At 48.7% G+C, this 19,108-nt stretch overlaps 1 pseudogene; it reads left to right on the plus strand.

The window, feature by feature from the left end:
• The window catches only part of LOC140681475 (uncharacterized), a 198,655-nt pseudogene that overhangs the window by 153,189 nt on the left and 26,358 nt on the right, over positions 1-19,108 (plus strand).

Here is a 19,108-nt window from a genome sequence, read left to right on the forward strand (position 1 = left end):
CAGTGCCCCTTTCCCCTTCTCTCCTGCTCCATATCCCAGCCCAGCACAGCCCTCGGCTGCAGGACAGCCCCGCTGCCGGTGCCCTCCTGCTGAGGATGCACTGGGGAGATCTCCTTGCCCTTCCCTCTGGCACAGAGGCAAATCCCATCCTCTCCTTGTCCTTCCTCCCCTTGAAAAGGAGCTGAGGATGGAGACCAGGGAAGATAAATACCCGTGGGAGAACCTTGTGGAAGAGGCCATTTTGAGCGACTCCACAGTGCAGGAATCCAACAGGGAGGTAAATCCCCAGCGACACCACAGGAGAAGGGGCTGCAAACCCAGCCCAGGGTGCTCTGAGGAGGAAAGACCCACTCTGGGTCAGGAAGGTGGGCAGAGCTTCAGCCAGAGCTCAGAGCTGGTGGTCCATGAGAAGCTTCACGATGGGGAGAAGCCCTACAAGTGCTTGGAGTGTGGGAAGAGCTTCAGGCAGAGCAACAACCTGATCCGCCACCAGATGATCCACACCGGGGAATGGGCCTACGAGTGTGGGGAGTGTGGGAAGGGATTCAGCTGCAGCTCTGCCCTTGTCACCCACCAACGCATCCACACTGGGGAGAGGCCCTACGAGTGTCCCGAGTGTCAGAAGAGGTTTCACAGCAGCTCTGATCTCCTCAAACACCAGCGAATTCACACGGATGAGAGGCCCTTCCGCTGCCCCGACTGCGGGAAGGGCTTCAAGCACAACTTCACCCTTGTCAGGCACCGGCGCATCCACACCGGGGAGAGGCCCTATGAGTGTCCCCAGTGTGGGAAGAGCTTCACCCAGAGCTCTCACTTGACCAGACACCAACGGGGGCACCGGTAAGGGAAACCCTGGGATTGCCCGGAGTGTGGGAAGAGCTTCATGCTCTGCTCCAGCTCCATCCCCCACTGGAGAACCCACATTGGGCACAGCCCTGGTGACCCACATTCCCTGTGATCCATTTTGGGAACACACCTGGCTGCTTCTCCTTTTCGTTTGGCCCTAATTTTCCTCTGATTCATCTTTTTTCTTTAAACACAGCCAAAACAGGGTTAAATTAAAGCAATTGATCAAAAATATCTGAAATGCCACCATTTCACAGGCATTTGAGGGGGAATTTAGGATCTGTGTGGATTTCCCCTGTTGCTAAGAGGCAGGAATTTGATCTCACCCTTCTTGTGTTGCCAATAACTCCTCCCTTGACCCAAACCCTAACTCCACCCCTGGGATACCCTATACAACCCCATGGCCCTGCCTTTGCCCTGTCTTTTGGGGGTAAGAAATGGATTTTGGAGCTTTGTGAATCCAAGACCCGTCTCATTTATTCCTGCCGCTGGCAGCTGCACCCTCCCTGAACACCATGAACTCAACTTCTGGAGTATTTGTGGGTTCTGGGGTGATTTGAGGCAGTGTTCTCCATCTCTTTGCATTTCAAAAGCCAAGAGGGATGGATCTGTCACCACAAAACCACTCAATCCCACTGAAAACAATGGAATTTTAACCTATGAAGGCACAATCCCACCTCAATTTGCCTGTTCCCACCTCAAAAAAATTCAATCCCACACAAAGCTCACTCAATTCCACAGCTGCCAGGGTGAGATGGGTTTGGGAGGAGATTGGGAGAAGTGGGATCTCAGTTTGGAGCGGTGGGATGGGGATTGTGTGGGGCTGGGTGGCTGGGATATATTTGATAGCAAATAAAATGTTCAGAGTTACTTATTTCTGTCCCATTCATTTTCAGTCAATTGTGTTTGCAGAGTGGCTCCTTCTAAGCTGATTAAATTCCTATAAAAATCCCTTTTTTAAAATCATCTAACCCAAACAATCAAAAAACTAATATCCAAATAAAACCACACATCTGCAATTAAGTTCTTCAAAAATAATTTAATTTTTTTAGCGTACTTAAGGATGTTAATAAAGTTTAATTATTTGCTTAAAATGTATGAGAAATTATAGTGGTGTGGTTTTTTTGTGTTTAGTAAATTTGTGATAGGAATTGTTTTACTAAGGTGTGTTAGATTGTATCTTAGTTTTTTTAGATATTTTTTATCTGAACTCTATTAGATAATGAGTTAAAACTCAAAAGGTATTTCTTGGTACATAACTTATTTATTTATATTTATTGGTAATGTTACATTAATAGTTATTGTTTTGGGTTAAATCATTATTGGAGTATTGTACGTAAGAGTTGAAATACTTATATTTCAATTATTTTTCTATTTAATTTTAATTATAATTTATTGATTTATAATCTTATTATAATTTGTTGAGAGGATAGGAAGGAAATTCAAAGTCAGGAATATTTTTTCCTGGCCAGGAACTGGAATTCCAGATCCTGGGAGTGTGTCGTGGTTTAACACAGAAGGAAGAGGGTCAAGCCAGTCAGTGATTGGGGTTGGACATTGGCACTTGGGGTGACCAATTGAGGCTGGACACATCTCTGAGGTCACAGAGGGGTTAAAAGCAGAATTCCCAGGAGAACTCGCTCTCTTTGGTTCCAGTCAGGGTGCAGTGCAGCCTCTCCCCTGCCCGGCCCGTGGCTGGCTGGGGCAGGGGAAGCCCCACGGCCTGACTGAGGTAAGGCCGAAGGGTGCAGGGGCTGGAACCGGGCTGGCTCCCTGCAGATGAAGGGTGGAGGAAAATCTGGGATGTCTGCGTTCCCCCTGCCAGAGTCTCTGTGGAGAGAGAGAAAGAGACAGCAAGAGTGGGGGTGGGGAGCGGGACGTGCCCAGCGTGGGAGCTGGAGGTCTGGACAGAGAGCCTGGCCAGCTGGCCAGGGAATTTGGACTTTTAACCCCTTCTTGGATGATGAAAGCTTTGTCAAATATTATTCCTCCTCGATTTGAAAGATAAAAACGAGACAGTCTGGGGCCTGAGATGTAAGAAGGAGAAATTCTCGGTGGGAGGAGATGATGGAGGGGTTTTTGGCTAGACTTTCTCTTGTTAGCCATAGACTGAACCAATTTTCGCCTCCGAGAGAGAGACTGTGTTTTAGGAGGATGCATGGTGAGGCAAGAGACCTGTTTCAGCAGCTGAGAAAAAGACAGGAGTGGAGTGAATAGAGAAGAGTTGAGGAGGGTTGTGGTGATGTCCCCTGTCTTCAGAGAAGAAGAAGAGAAGATCTCTGTTCTTGGATCCTCGGCCCCAGGCGCAAATGGGGCGGGACTGCGGTCCCAAAAATGAAAAACTGAACTGTTGTTTTGGGGTTTTTTTCCCCTCCTGGCAATGCATCCTTGAAAAGAAAAATCCTAAGAGCAGTCTGTCCATGGAGCAGTCTGTCCATGCATGGTGGTGAGAGCACTGTGACATGGAAAGGAGAGTGTCACACTGGCAGATTCTCTCCGGGCGGTGCCATGTGTGACATGGAAACACAAGAGGTGGCAGCTGTGTTTCCTGGGGGTCTATGGCACAGGAGAGACTCCTCTCTCCCTCGACGGACTGAGTATTGATCCTCTGAAGGGTGGGAACCTGATTGGGGGTCCAAGTTGTGTCTCACTGTGGTTTGTTGGAATTGGGGGGAGTGAGAAGGAGTGTTTTGGAAGGTTTTAATTTTGGATTTAATTTTTTTTCTTGCTTTTTAATTTTATAGTAGTAGTAGTTTAATAAAGTTTCTCCTTTGTTATTGAGCTTGGGCCTACTCTGCTCTGTTCCTGATTGCATTTCACAGCAATCATTTGTGGGGTTGCATTTTCATGGGGGCACTGTCATTGTGCCAGTGTCAAACCATGACACAGGGGCCACCTGACAGGTCCGGCTGATCGTGGAACATTGAGGGCTGCCTCTCATCAGTCCCTGGAGAACTGGGGCTCTGTGCTTTCCTTCCTATGGAAAAGAACCATCCATCTTTGCAGGTACTCACAGCCAAAATGGATACTCCTCCTGAAAAATTCCACATATGCAAGGGTAATCCCACCCAAAATCTGAATGGACAGAGAGCTCTGGCTGGCCTTGGCCTCTGGTGGTCACCTCTCATCTCAAGGAAGAGCTGAGGAAGGTATTTGAACAGGTTTGGCTGCTGGAACATCAATGAGTGTCTTGTCCATTGAAAAACTCAGATGCTCTTCTGATCATATGTGTGGTTTTTTTCCTCATTGTGCATCAAGAATGAAATATAATTTTCAGCTAAAAAATATTATTCTTATCACCCTACCAGTGTTACCTGACACAAAACACCTCATCTACATATGGATCCAGGTCGCCTGCACAGGCAAACACAATAAAGAAACCAGCAGGAATTATTTGTCTCTGCTCCCATCTGTCACATCTCCTCTGGAGCTGGAGGTGCAGCCCCAGCACTTGGGAGGGCTCAGGGGGTCACCAGCTCAGCTCTCACACAGAGAACTTGTGGACCTTGGATGATCTTCCTGCTCCTGCCCGCCCCAGCCAGGCTGAGATGGACACTGATGGTTTCTGTGCCAGGCTCTCCCAGCCCAGCCCAGCCCAGCTCCCTGCAAGCTCTGCCAGCTGCCCTGAGCTCTGGGCAGCACCAAGGGCCTCTCCCCAGCACAGCCCAGCCGGCTCTGGCCCCACAGCTCTGCTCAGGCCAGGCTGCTCTGGGAATGGAGCAGCTGAGGAATGGAGTCACATCCAGGGGTGTCCCCAGGGCTCAGCACTGGGGCCAGGTCAGTGAAATCTCTTTATTGCTGATCTGGACGAGGCCATCGAGGGCACCCTCAGGCAGTTCCAGGTGAGCCCAGGCTGGGTGGGAGTGTGGCTGTGCTGGAGGGCAGGAAGCTCTGCAGTGGGATCTGGACAGGCTGGAGCCATGGGCCCAGGACAATGGGATGAGGTTCACCAAGGCCAAGGGCCGGGTCCTGCCCTGGGCTCACAACCACCCCAAATCCCTGGCTGTGCCCTGCCCCTGATCCCCCAGCCTGTCCTGTTTCCTTCATCCCTGCATTGCCAGGGACTTTCTGGGACAAGGGAGCTCTGCTCTGGGGATGGAGGGAGGTCCCAGTGCCACCACTGGAGTGGGAACCACAACTCATCAGGTTTGTGTCCTTTGGGGGTCAGGAACTGGTGAGACTCAGAGCCACAGAAAGTTTCTCTTCATGGCCAACAGACCACAGTTGAACAGGACACAAATTAATAATAACCATGCTCTTCCCTGAGCTATGTGCAACGTCCCAGCAGTGTCTGATGAGTCCACCATCCACAAGTGATTTCCATGCTAGAATGAATTTCAGACAAATGTGGTTCTGTGATAGATATAAGCACAATTAAGTTCCTTTATTAGGATGCCCATTCTGGAATGGGGGCAAAACAGCTCAAACAGTTCCTGATTTTCAAAGCTGTCAGTGGTGGATGAAGAAGAAAGGTCAAGCTGCTTTTAGTGTTGAGGAAATGCTAAAACCAGCCTGACTCATTTCATCTCCTCCTGGCTTGGCTGATCTCCCCTCTTTCCCCTTCCACCCATTGGCTTTTCTCTCCCACCAGGCCCCCCGGTGAAGAGCCTGGCTCTGTGTTCTCCATCCCCTCCTCGCTGGCACTGCCAGGCTGGCATGAGGAGCCCCTCAGCATTCCCTGCTCCAGGCTGGACAAGCCCAGCTCCCTCAGCCTCTGCTCACAGCCCAAGGGCTCCAGCCCCACCTTGGAGGCCTTTCCCTAACCCTGTTCCAGCTGCCAGACATCTTTCCTGCCCTGGGGAACCCAACCTAGGCCACAGGGACCTGGATAATCCATGTCCTTGATGTCCTGGTCACACAGCCCTGGCCCCTTGTCCCCATGTCAGGCTCTGGGGCGGATCCTGTGGAACATCCTTTGGTGGAGGCTGTGGCTCCTGGGGGACCAGGGGGATACCGGGGGACAGGGACACTGCTGGGCATGAACAGCATTGGACCTGTTGGGAGAAACTGTGAGGGGGAGCTGGGGTGGAGTGACCAATGCAGTGACCTCACAGAGCCCTCCTGGGATGTCACACAGCCCCTCTGGGATGTCACAGCCCATTCTGTGATGTCACACAGCTGGTCTCTGATGTCACAGCCAACGCTGTGATGTCACAGACAGATCTGTGATGTCACAGAGACAGTCTTTGATGCCGTAGCTGCTCGATGACCTCACATAACCCACTCTGTGATGTCATAGCCCACTCTGTGACCTCATGTTACCAGGTGATAAATTTTCTCCCTGAGGTGAGCAACACCTGGAGCTTTTTCTCCAAAACCCCAAGCCTATGGAAACCACACAATGCCCATGGTGGGAGAAGGGGAACTGGAAGTTCACCAGCCTCAGTGTCCTGCCAGCTCAGCCAGGCCCACGGGAACATTGGGGTCCATGACCACCAGGGACCACCAGAGAGACCCCCAGGACAGAAGAACACATGGGTAAAAGGGAGGAGAAATGTGTTTTAATTCTGGGGAAATGATTATCAGATGTATGTTTCATCCAGGACTATCAATGAATACATGTGCAAAATACAGAATATGAACAGAAACTTTCCTGTACTCAGCATGCTCGGCTTTGGGAGGAGCTGTCCCCTGTGCATCCAGCTGAATAAAGAATGCAGCTTCTTAATGCTGCACTGGTGTTAAGGAGTTTTCTGTTTTACCGAATTTTTGGTAACACTGCACTCCCAAGGAAAGCTCTGTCTCCTGCTGCTCACAAACAGAGAAGGGATGGTGGCAGATGTGGGGGTCGGAGGCTGCCTGGGGCACAGGGACCATGAAATAATCAAGTTTTCAATGTTCTGTGAAAGAAGGAGGGGCAGCAACAAAACTTCCACACTGGAATTAGGAAGGGCAGACTTTGGCCTATTTAGAATGCAGATTTGGGGGAGTACCGAATCAGGTACTGATTTTTTAATGGGAAACAGCCCTTAAAAACAAAGGGGTTCAGGAAGGATGGACACATTTCAAGAAAGTAATCCTACAGGGGAAGGAGCAGCCTGTCCCAGTGTGGCAAAAGATGAGGTGGTGAGGAAAATGACTGGCCTGGTCAACCATAGAGCTTTTGTGGGAACTCAGGGGAAAAAAGGACGGGCAACTCAGGAAGTCTTTATAGATGTTGTTAGGTCATTCAGAAAGAGAAGTTGAGAGGTGAAAATGCAATTAACGCTTCACCTGGCCACTTCTGTGAAAAATAACAGAAAATATTTTCATAAATAAATTAATAGCAAAACGTGGGATAAGGAGAACTTCTACTCTTTATTGGATGCAGTGGAAAATATAGTAAATAAAGATAAGGAAAAGGCCAAGCTACTTAACAGCTTGTTTGTATCAATTTTCAATATTAGGAAAGGTCGTGCTCAGGCCAAAAGTTCTCCTGAGCTGGCAGATGGGTACAGGGAGCAGAACAGCCCCCTGTAATCCAGGAGGAAGCAGCTGGTGACCTGCTGAGACACTCAGATGCTCACAGGTGGATGGGATGGGATGGGATCCATCCTAGGGGGATGAGGGAGCTGGTGGATGAGCTCCCCAAGCTGCTCCCCACCATTTACCATCAGTCCTGGCTCACCAGGGAGGTCCCAGAGCACTGGAGGTGCCAGTGTGAGCCCATCCCCAAGAAGGGCTGGAAGGAGGATCTGGGGAACTCCAGGCCTGTCAGCCTGACCTCAGTGCCCGGCAAGGTTATGGAACAGATCACCTTGAGTGCCACCACAGGGCACCCACAGGATGGCCGAGGGGTCAGAGCCAGCCAGCGTGGATTTAAGAGGGGCAGGTCCTGCCTGAGCACCCTGATCTCCTTTTATAACCAGGTGACCCACCTGTGGATGTGGGAAAGGCTGTGGATGTGTCCATCTGGACTTCAGCAAAGCCTTGGACTGTCTCTGACAGCATTCCCTGGAAAAGCTGCAGCCCACGGCTTGGGCAGGTTCCCTCCTGGCTGGGAGATGGAAGAGCTGGCTGGAGGCTGGGCCCAGAGAGGGGTGGGGATGGTGCTGCACCCAGCTGGTGTCCAGTCCCTGGTGCTGTCCCCAGGGATCTGTGTTGGGCCCAGTCCTGTTTAACATCTTCACTGATGATCTGGGGGAGGGGATCGAGCCCACCATCACCAAATTTGCAGGTAACACCAAGCTGGGTGTGAGTGTGGATCTGCTGGAGGACAGCACAAGGAGACACAGCCTTCAGCTGCACCAGGGGAGGTTTAGGCTGGACAAGAGGAAGAAGTTCTTCACAGAAAGGGTGAGTGGGCACTGGAATGGGCAGGCCAGGAGGGAGGTGGCAGAGTCACTGTCCCTCTCTAGTGGCACTCAGTGGCATGTCTGGGTGACAAGGTGGTATTAGGGCACTGGTTGGACTTGATGATCCCAAAGGTCTTTTCCAGCCTATTTGATTCTGCACCGGTAAGGGAAGCCCTGCGAGTGCCCCGACTGCGAGAAGCGCTAAACTCCATCCCCCACTGGAGGACCCACATTGGGCATAGTCCTGGTGACCCACATTCCCTGTGATTCATGTTGGGAACACACCTGGCTGCTTCTCCTTTTGTGTTGACCTTTATTTTTTTCTCTTCTCAATCTCTCTGTGCTCCAAAAGCCAAGAGGGATCGATCTTTCACCTCAAAACCACTCACATCCCATGGAAAACAAATGAATTTTAACCCACAGAGCCTTAATCCCACCTCATATTGCTTGTTCCCACCTCAAAAAAAACCCAGTCCCACACCAAACTCACTCGAATCCACAGCTGCCAGGGTGAGATGGGGTTGGGAGGAGATTGGGAGAATTGGGATCCCAGTTTGGAGTGGTGAGATGGGGATTGTGTGGGTCTGGGTGGCTGGGATGTATTTGATAGCAAATAAAACTTTCAGACTTAGTGATTTCTTTGCTGTTCATCTCCAGTCTGTGGCAGTTCTGTTTTTCAGGGCACCACCTTCTCAGCTGATTGTGTTTGTGTCCTTCTTTCCCTCCCACCTCTCTTTGCCTGCTCTGTTTCTCTCTCCGTGTCTCCCTTGACCCAGGGACCTCCAAAGACCCTCCCCCAATTTAATTTCCTCAGGGAGCACCAAAGATCCTCCTCTGATTTAATTGAATCCTCCTCTAAATTTAATTGCCCCCTCTGCCCCCAATGACCCACCCCTGATTTTTTAATTATTTTATTTCCCAATTATTATTTTATTTCTTAGTTCAGGAGCTGAAGTTATGGAGGCCAGCAGGGAAATGTCTCTGTAGGATTTTGCTCCACGTGGCTTTCAGCCCCTTCTCAAGAGCTCTGCCTTCGAGGGCAAAGGGAATGTCTTTTCCTGGCTGGGAGCTGAAATTCCAGACCTCTGGAATGTGTGCAGGGCCATATAGACTGGGATCAACCAGAGATTGGGATCAAATATGCACTGAGATCCTGTGGTCTAGGATCAACTAAGGACTGGGATAAATTAGGGACTGGGGCCCTACAGACTGGAATGAACTGAACTGGGATCAAATACGGACAAGGATCAAATATGGACTGGGATCCTATGGACTGGTATCAACAAGAGACTCGGATAAAATAGGGACTGGGATCCTACAGACTGGGATCAAAATGGGACTGAGATCATATGGACTTGGATCAACTAGAGACCTGGATCAATACGGACTGTGTTCAAATAGAGACTGGGATCAGATGTGGATTGGGATCCTATGGACTGGGATCAAATATAGACTGGGATAAAATTGGGACTGAGATCAGATATGAATTGGGATCCTATGGACTGGGATCAAATATAGACTGGGATAAAATTGGGACTGGGGTCAGATATGGACTGGGATCATATGGACTGGGATCATATGTCTTGGGGAAGCTCAAATAGGAAAGCCTTATAAATATGACTGCCTGGCAAAAGGTTTAGAAAATACAGAGACTGAGATGGTAACAAGTTGTGACATACCAAACTGTAGTTACTGCACAAGTAGAACACAATCGTACAGCCGGGACGAAGACAATCCCCCCTTCTGGTTGAACAATGCCCTTACCTACAGGTAGGTCCAAGGGTCAAATGGACTGTTGGATCTCACCCCAATGTATGGTTCATCCCACACCTGTAACCCTCCCCTGAAGCATCAGGAGTCTGTGACCCCATTGGCCTGAGTCTTGTTCCAGCCCACCTTGAAGCCCCTGACAAGGAGTCCCTGAGGAGCCAGACCCTCTCTTGGAACTTCCCTTCTCTTGGAACTGCCCCTCTCCTGGAACATCCTCTTGGGATCCTCTCTTATCTCCCTCTACCCCTTGCCTCTCCCTTCCCCCACGCCCTCGGGCCTGCCACGGGTCAGGTCTGGTGACTCCAAGCAGGGCCTTTCACCCTCTCTAATAAACCAGATATTCTAAGAGCAGCCTCCAGAGATCTCTCGTCTCCATCCACCCAAATCGTCCTGGAGTTCAGCGTCCTCGCAATATGGACTGGGATCAACTAGGGACTGGGATCAAATACGGACTGGGATAAAATAGGGACTGGGATCAAATAGGGACTGGGATCAAATATGGACTGGGATCAAATATAGTTTGGGATAAAATAGGGACTGGGATCAAATATGGACTGGGATCAAATATAGTCTGGGATAAAATTGGGACTTGGATCAAATATGGACTGGGATCAGCTAGGGACTGGGATCAAATACGGACTGGGATCAAATATAGTCTGGGATAAAATAGGGACTGGGATCAAATATAGTTTGGGATAAAATAGGGACTGGGATCAAATATGGACTGGGATCAAATATAGTCTGGGATAAAATTGGGACTGGGATCAAATATGGACTGGGATCAACTAGGGACTGGGATCAAATACGGACTGGGATCAAATATAGTCTGGGATAAAATAGGGACTGGGATCAAAAAGGGACAGGGAACAACTAGAGATTGGGATCAAATATGGAACTGGGATCCTATGGACTGGGACAAACTGGACTGGGATTATATGGAATTGAGTTCCTATGGAACAGCATAAACTTTCTAACATGACACATATAATATTTGTTGTAACACTTGCGAAAAGCCAATTATAAATATGCATTTGTCACAATCTCTCCTCTTATTCTTTATAAATCATTTGGCTTGAGCAATATTTCTTATCCTCCTGCATTCTTTGGACTTTGTTGGTAATCAAATAAAATATGGGATTAAACAAAGAAGAAATATCAAAACACTTGTAACACATAAAAGGAAGAATCCTAATTTCCTCCACCATCCCATTCTCAATACATTACCCCACCTGTTAGTTTTTAACATTGTTTTCCCTTCGGTGTTTTTTTTTTGGACTGATACCAGGGTCATAATTTTTTTCTGATATCCTTTGTTTTTCCAGGATGACGCCCTCATTGCCATCTATTTTCAACAATCTGTACACCCCATTCTTTAGCCAATAAATAGCATAAAGCCAACCTATTTTAATACACTGCAGTTATAGTTTGGCTTTGCTGACTCAATATTAATTCCAGTGCCTGAGCAGCTTTGTTTGTTATCTCCTCTATAACTGCTTGGAGTCCTATAATACGATGCAGTATATAATTTGGGGTTAATACAGAGCTAGATTGCTGTGCTGGTTTCACCTTTTTGTTTACTAATTGCCTTTTTACCGAATCTTGGACTATATCTCTAAGATCAAGTGTAAAACAAATCCATCTCTCTCCTTTTGGACATTCCATGCCCCAAGTATTACTACTTTTTCCTAAGTTCCTTGTAATCCAATATTTTTCCCCATTTTGCCTGCAGGTACTCAGTTTGGGTGGGTCTGTGGCTGTTGACATGGGTGTGTGTAACAAAAAGGAACTTTGGTTCCTTTCCGTGTAATACTTTCTGTAGCATTTGGGACACGATCTTGCTGGTATCTCAGAAGGGAAAAGACAACAAATGAGAGACAGAAACAGGAATGACAGAGGTCTGGCATGGCTTATACCCCCACCTCCCCTGCCTGTGGGTTGCTTCCCACAGCAGGTACGTGTGATCTTCTCGGTGGTGAGCACAGTGCTCAGTCCAGGCTTGCCCTCTGATTCCCTTGTCACTCCTTTTTACTCATTGTTTTAGGCAAGTCCTTTTCGACACTCCTTAACTGTGGTTTCCCACCGTTCCTCAGGTATCTCTCAGTCCACAGGCACTAATAATTCCCATCCACAAAATGAAGTTATTACTTCAGTTTTGGAGTTCTTTCTGTATAGGGGATTGATTCAGTACTCGATACTTCTTGCAACGAGAACATAGATTTTGTGAACTACAATGCCAATTATTCCCATAATTTAAACATTCATTTATAGCCCAGCTGCCATGTCCAATATGAGGATGAACCACATAAAATATACAGTATAGTACTGATGGCAATTTCCCTTCTTCCCTGTACAAGCCACAGGCTGAGGCCAGGCTATAAGAACTCTTTGACTGAAACACTCCCGATCCTCCTGTTTGAAGTGGCAGTGTTCCTCTGCCAAGGAGGTGTCGGAGGCGTCTCAGGGTTTATTCAGGCCGGGCTTAGAACCAGTGATGCAAGCTTTGCCTTATTTCTCAGTGAGGTGTTATTCTTTGTACCTGCCTTGGATCATTTGGGTCTTCCCAAACCATTACCACCCAGTCCTGGTTGGAAGTCAATTTGGTATCACCCAGTTTAGATGTGATAGTCCATTCCTCAAGTTTCTTCACAAGTCCTTTGGTTTTGCTGGCATGAATTCACTTTCCATGGTTTGGATTGCTGCTTTAATGGTACCTGGAAAGGATTTCTTAATAACACAGTGTTAAAAGAAAAACAATACTGCATTAGCTTTTACCATTAGTTTTCTTTAAAATTTTCTGAGTTTAACTAAACTCTTTTTCTACAGCCACTTCTTCTTCTTGTATCCAGCTGTGTTAATAGCTGCAGAGGCCAATTCTTCTTCCTGTGAGCTATAATTAGTTAAATAAAAAAGACCAGGCCAATTTTAACATGAGATGTATCTCTTGCCTTTTACTTTTTGGGTAACATTTAACTGTTTTAGTCTTACAGACTTTAAGTCTTCAGAACAAAAGCCTTCTCTTCTTAACAACAGCAATCAGAAAGAAAAAAGAAATCTTGCTTAAGACAATAAACCACTTTGTGAGAGTCACAATCTCTGCCTTGATCTTATCTCTACTAGTGGTCCTGTTCACAGCCTTGGGTTTAACTCTGTCCTTCCCCACTTCCCCCCCTCCTTGTTGTCACTCTGCCTAGCAGGAATGGGGGAGAACTTACAGATAGCTGTGGCTGAGGGGACCTTGGGGGTGTATTTCGCTCTCCCCTTCACTCTCTTTCTCTCTCTCTCTCCCTTTCTCTCTCTTTCTCTTTCTTTTTCTCTCTTCACATTTCAGCAGCCACATTCCAATATCAGTCCACTTTCTAACATTAATCCTACATCCTGGAGAGGTGAGTCTGCCAATCACCTCTGCCCCCTTTTTCAACTTCCTTACAAAGTAAATTACTTTTGTTATGCGTGTTCTGCAGGCCTGTAATTCACAGCACCCTCCACCAAGGCTACCAGCCACTCACAGCTGACAGTGCAAAAATAAAGACTTATTTTGCTATCACAATTTTTCCATTCACAAGCTTGAAAAGGTTGCAGGAACAAAGTAAACAACAACTTACTTCCAAAGTGACCCTGCCTGCACCAAAACAAATTTAAGGCAATGCTAGTTAGTGCAATGCAATTTGCAAGGAAGCCAAGGTTTGATTTGGGAAGGGCATCTGAGGACACAGAGCATGAGTTTTACAAATCTGTATTTTGAAGAGGGAATGGACAAAATATGAATAGAGTTGAGGGCAGGGGGAGGACAGCAAGTGAGGAATTTTTCTCTGCAATACTCTCTTTTCGACTGCCAGGAAACACTCTAACACTCTCTCCAAGGAGATAAAGAAAAGCTCATAAAAAACAATCTACATTACATATACTACCATTCATCTACATTTACTCACTTTTATTTTTCACTAACTCTCACATACAACAAGAAGATACTTTTTACTTTCAAACAGTCTACATTACATATCTACACCCTGAGTGCTGTTGGAATGTTAATCCCTCAACCCAGCAGGTTTGAATCCTGGATGCTCTTGGGCACTCTTATCCCTCAATCCGGCACTCCACGGGGTTCCTCTTCTTCCTAAGATCCAGTCCCAGTTTCTCTGGGAGGGATTCTCTCTTTTTTATCACTCCCTTGGTCTCTTTACTGGCCGTTTTTCACATGAAAAAGACGAAAAGCAGCATGAGAGACTACAGCAATCACTTGGCAAGTCTGGGATACCCAGCAGCTTCTGTCACACACATTCATTCCCCCCTTATCCGCCCCATCCCAACAAATACTCACCTATCCTTTGTCCTTGGGTCTTGGTTCTTCGTGTACACTTTAGTCTTGGGGCTAATTACTGTGGTTTTAGGGAATGCTTTCCCTTTTCTTTGTTTTATTGTCTCCTTTTGCCCATAGATCATAACCTGTGTCTGGTCACACACCAGGGGAACAGAGCGAGGCTGCCTAAATAGGGCAGGACCCGTCTTCCTCACCCTGACTCTCCCAAGGCCCGGCAGAGAGGTGTTAAAAACCATCCTTTGCTACCATAATTGTGAAAAATGCCAATCACTTGGCTGTTAAATTTTTAATAATAATAACATGGTTATTAAAATAGTAATACCATTAGAGTAATAAAAATTGAGAGTTAGGACAATTACAAGACAATAAAAAGCAAAGAATTAAGGATGTCCAGATGCTCTGGGGCACTTAAGCCACAACAAGCATACCTAGTGAACAAAGGAATCACCCCTAAAACTACACTATTGCATATTCATATATCCTTCATGGTTATGCATACATTCTATTTAAAACAAGAAACTCTGTCTGTTATATGCCAACTATTTCCTTTAATCCCCATGGCCTCTTCGAGTCTGAGCAAGGCCTGAAGAAATTAGATTCTTCTGACAAGAAAACCATAAATTCCTCTTCTTTGGAAGATTTGGGTGTTCTGTGATGGTTATGTCAAAGCGAGTATGTCATTCCTTAAAAGAAAACCCAGATACATAGTTTCTATTTTAACTACGAAAGCTTCAATTTAACTACACAACTACATTTACAGTACTATTAAAATGTTAATACAGCACTACTATTCAAACTAACATATGTGCATTTTTCACCATGGGCGTCTGGTGGAGTATCCCCGGAAAGTGCCCATCTCTGCAGGGAGCCACGTGTTTTCAATTGTAAATTAGGTCTTTCTTTCTCTGTTATCTGTGGTTTCCAGTCTTTCCCGGCTGGGTCTTCAGGTCTTTTAAAACTTTAAGAATCTTTTTGTACAAGCACAACTGACTTCATGTATATTTTACATAAGCACGAATTATTCCATAACATATATTACAATGGGGCTGCAGAGATCACCCTGCAGCTCTATGGGGATGCAGAGATCCCCCTGCAGCTCCGTGGGGATGCAGAGATCCCCCTGCAGGTCCGTGGGGATGCAGAGATCCCCCTGCAGCCCCTGGAGGAGCCAGGCTGGAGCTCGGGGATGCCTGAGAGGAGGCTGTGACCCCGTGGGCAGAGGGGCCCCGCTGGAGCAGCCTGGCCTGGCAGGACCGAGCCCGTGGCACAGTGACCCACGCTGCAGCACTTGGAGGGGGCTGTGCCCCAGGGGCTGGACTCGGCTCGGAGAAGTTCCTGGAGAAGTCTCGGCTGGGAGAGAGCGCAGGGTGCAGCAGGGAACGACTCCTGTCCCTGAGCAGAGGGAGAAGCCGCGGGGGATGAGCTGAGCACGGCCCCATTCCCTGTCTCCTGCCCTGCCGGGGGAGGAGGTGCAGCTGGGAGCAGGGAGGCGTGGGGAAAGCTGCATTTAAGGCTCTGCACTGACTTCTCCTTATCCTGCTCTGAGTCTTTGGAGTTTTCTGCCAGAAATCTCTCCCCTCCCCCGCTCACCCACAGGGCTTTGGGCAGGTTTCCCTTTTTGGGGGAAATCAAAGCGAAGCACCGATGCACTAATGAGGGGCAGGAGAAGTGAGGCTCCCGGGCTTCCCGCAGAGCCGGAGGCACGGAAGGCGCAGGGCCGGGAAAGCCGTGGCGGGAGGTGCGGAGAAGTTTGTTTGTGTGGGCAGCTCAATCCCGCCTCGGGCCCGGGCCCGTCCCGGGGCTGTTCCTCATCTCCGGCTTTGCCCTCACGCAGCGCGGGGGGCCCTGAGAGCGCGGGGCGAGTCTGGGCCGTGCGCAGAGCCCGCCCCCAGCTCGCTGCCATTGGCCGCTGGTGCCGTCAGTCGCGGTTGCGGCGCGCTGATTGGTGGGAGCGGGGCGCAGCACGGCCCCGGCGGCGGGCTGAGGGCGGCCGTGGGCGGGCAGCGGCGCCATTGGCGCCGGGAGCGTCTGTGCGGGCCCGGGAGCGGCGGCAGCGGCCGGAGCGCGGTGAGGCGGCGTCGGCGGAGCTCGGAGGCGGCCCCGGCGCAGGTGGGAGCCGCGCTGGGTTCTGCGGGGGCTCGGGGCTGGCTGCGGGCGGAGGGGGCGGCAGGGGGCTGCGGCGGGTCGGTGGTGCCGTGTCCGGCCCGTGCTGGCCCCGGGCTGAGGGCGCGGCGGGAGCGGCTGCCCGCGGTCTCCTTCCCGCCGGGGCCTGGGCAGGAGCCGCTGCCGGAGCAGCGCTGGCTCGGCCCGGCTGCTGTGGGTAGGACAGAGGGGGCTGCCCCGCGGCCGGGAGCGTGCGGGGAAATTCCCGTCGCCGGAGGTTTCTGTGGCCGGAGGAGAGCGAGGAGTCCTGTAAAAGTGACTTTATTGGCGAGCAGGGGGAGAGGCCGTGGGGCATTTGCCGTGCGCTCTCTGCCATGGTTGTAGTCCGCAGCCTCCTTTTTATCCTCATTTTCCCGGCCGCATCTCCCTCTGCCTTTGCCCACCGGCTGAGGTCCTTGGAAGGTTCAGACTTCCCGATGCGCCTGCTGCCTGTCCTCGTTAATATGCACCCTCCTTTTGTATAACAGCCGATATTCATGGCTCTGTTAAGTCTTTGTTCTCCTGGAAGTTCGGGAATTTAGCGGGACTTTGAGAAATTGTGTGGCTCAATTTGTGAAATTTATTGGAACTGATGGTTTCCCCCCGTTAATTCCTTATCTACAAGTGCCTTGCCCTATCTCCAGTCAGATTCACTCCTTGACTCTGTTTTGTTCTTCCCGGGTGCTCTTTGGTTTTGGGATTATTCTCGGTGCCCTCATTCCCTGTCCTTTTGTGGCCCTTTGTGGATCAGGCCTGGCTGCCACCTGCATCCCCTGGCTCAGCTGCTGGATGAGCTGCACTGCCAAGGTGTGGAGCATGGTAAAAAGATGAGAGTTGCTGCAGCACAGAAGAGGAGAAGCAGCATTTGTTTAACCCCTGGTCTGCCCGGGAGCCACGAAAGTGTGTCTCATTCCCATCTTTTCCATGTTTGGACCAACACATAAACTGTTCACCTTTATCTTTTTCACCACTTTACCTTTGTCATCTCTTTGCCAACAGCAGTTTGAATCATTTAGTTCTCCACAAACTCCTCCTTTTTCTGCTAACAGATAATCTGATCCCATCCCCATGTGAAATGTTGTGTTCCTCTTTCAGTGGATTGGTCAGGAGCTGGAGCTGTCTAGTTGCTTCTTCTTTTGAGGACAGCTTTTAATCTAATGATGCCGTTAAATGATAAATGGGTTCTGTCTCCTGGTATGAATTAGTTTGGGTTCCCAGGGGCTGGTCCGTGGTGTTGTAGGATTTGTTCTGGTGGCCCTTCATCTTTTCCCCATTTCTGTGTGCTCCCTCAAGCTGAGGCTGCATCAATGACTGCATTTTTCTAAATACATCATCAAATACTTGAATTCCAACTAATTTCTCTGAACTTGTTCTAGCAAAAGCCCCAGTGCTCTGATACACCCTGTACAGCACAGACAGGGGCAGCAGATGTTGGAGTGGGCAGAGGGATGATCCCCCCTTATTTTAGTGAAGTTTTCACAACATTCTCCATTTGCTGTTTCCCTTTGCAGCCTCAGCCATTTCTGTTTCAGAGTCAGATCCTCACCATGGGCTCTGCCTTCAGCCGTGCAGATTCCATTTGTGCAAGCAGGCAGAGCTTGGGGTGAGGGGCAGAGGGAATCAGCCAATTCCTGCCCCAGGCAAGAAGAGCCAGGTACATTGTCCCCACTCTGCACCAGCAGTGTTAATTTGCATTTCTAAAGCTCCTCTCCTGGGTGCCTGGAATGCAGCTTCTCTTCCAGAGCAGCTTCAGCAGCCTCACATGTGCCCCCCTACAACCTGCTGATTTTTTTTCCCCCTTCAAATCCTCTGTTTAATGTTTATGAGTTAAAAGGGCACCTTTAAATCTCTTCTAGTTTTGCAAAATGCAGCCCAAAGGTAAATGTCAAAAAACCCAGGCCAAAATTTTGGCATCGTTAAAAGCGAAACAAAAACACACAAAAAAGTTCCAAGGCCATTAATTTTTTTCTCGTTCTTCTCAGAGTAAAAACCCATTCTCACATCCCTGACCAAACCTAACTACCGATATAGAGGTAGGATTATTTTAAAAAATATTCTCATGCTATATACTTTGCACTGAAGCTGCAGGAAAAAGAAAAACTCCACCAATATGTTTAGTGTTAGAGTAAAGGCATTTCTTGATTCTGGCCATGATGTGCAACAGAAATCATTCCATCCCCACATAGCCCGGGTGTGCAGAGAAAATCGTTCCATGACACATGGGTTTTACTCGATTTTTCCCTAACTTAATACAGTCTAAAGCAATCTAAATCCACTGGTTTAATGTTCTGTAGTTTCAAGTTGTGCAGATTTCTTTGCTTCAGCTGTTAATGAGGTGGGAAGTGCTGATTTCCTTCTCAGCCTTTTGCAGACCAGGTGTCTGCAGCCCTGGCAGTGTCTGGGGTAGGTGTTGGTTGCTGTTTGCTGCTGAGGTTGATGTTTTGCTGCTGGGCATTCTCTTTGTGGGTATCTTTTGGGCCATTCCCAGTGTGTTGAGGTGTTAAACTCATCTCCATTGAGTGGTGCAACATCCCTTAACAAAACCTTTAACATTTCTTCCCCCAGGGCCAAGGCAAAGCAAGCCTGAGTAGAGAAATCAAAGGTTAACAATGTTAAAGTCTATGAGCTGGTGTATTTTCCATCAATGCCATGGCAGGCAGGGCAGTGTGTGAGTGTAAGTGAGAGCCAGAGTGGAATTGTGCCGTGCTCTTGCCCAGCAGCTGTGGCAGGGCAGGCCCAGAGAGCGCTGAAGCTGCAG

This window comes from Taeniopygia guttata, chromosome 36 (assembly GCF_048771995.1).
Source record: "Taeniopygia guttata chromosome 36, bTaeGut7.mat, whole genome shotgun sequence".
Taxonomy (NCBI): Eukaryota; Metazoa; Chordata; class Aves; order Passeriformes; family Estrildidae; genus Taeniopygia; species Taeniopygia guttata.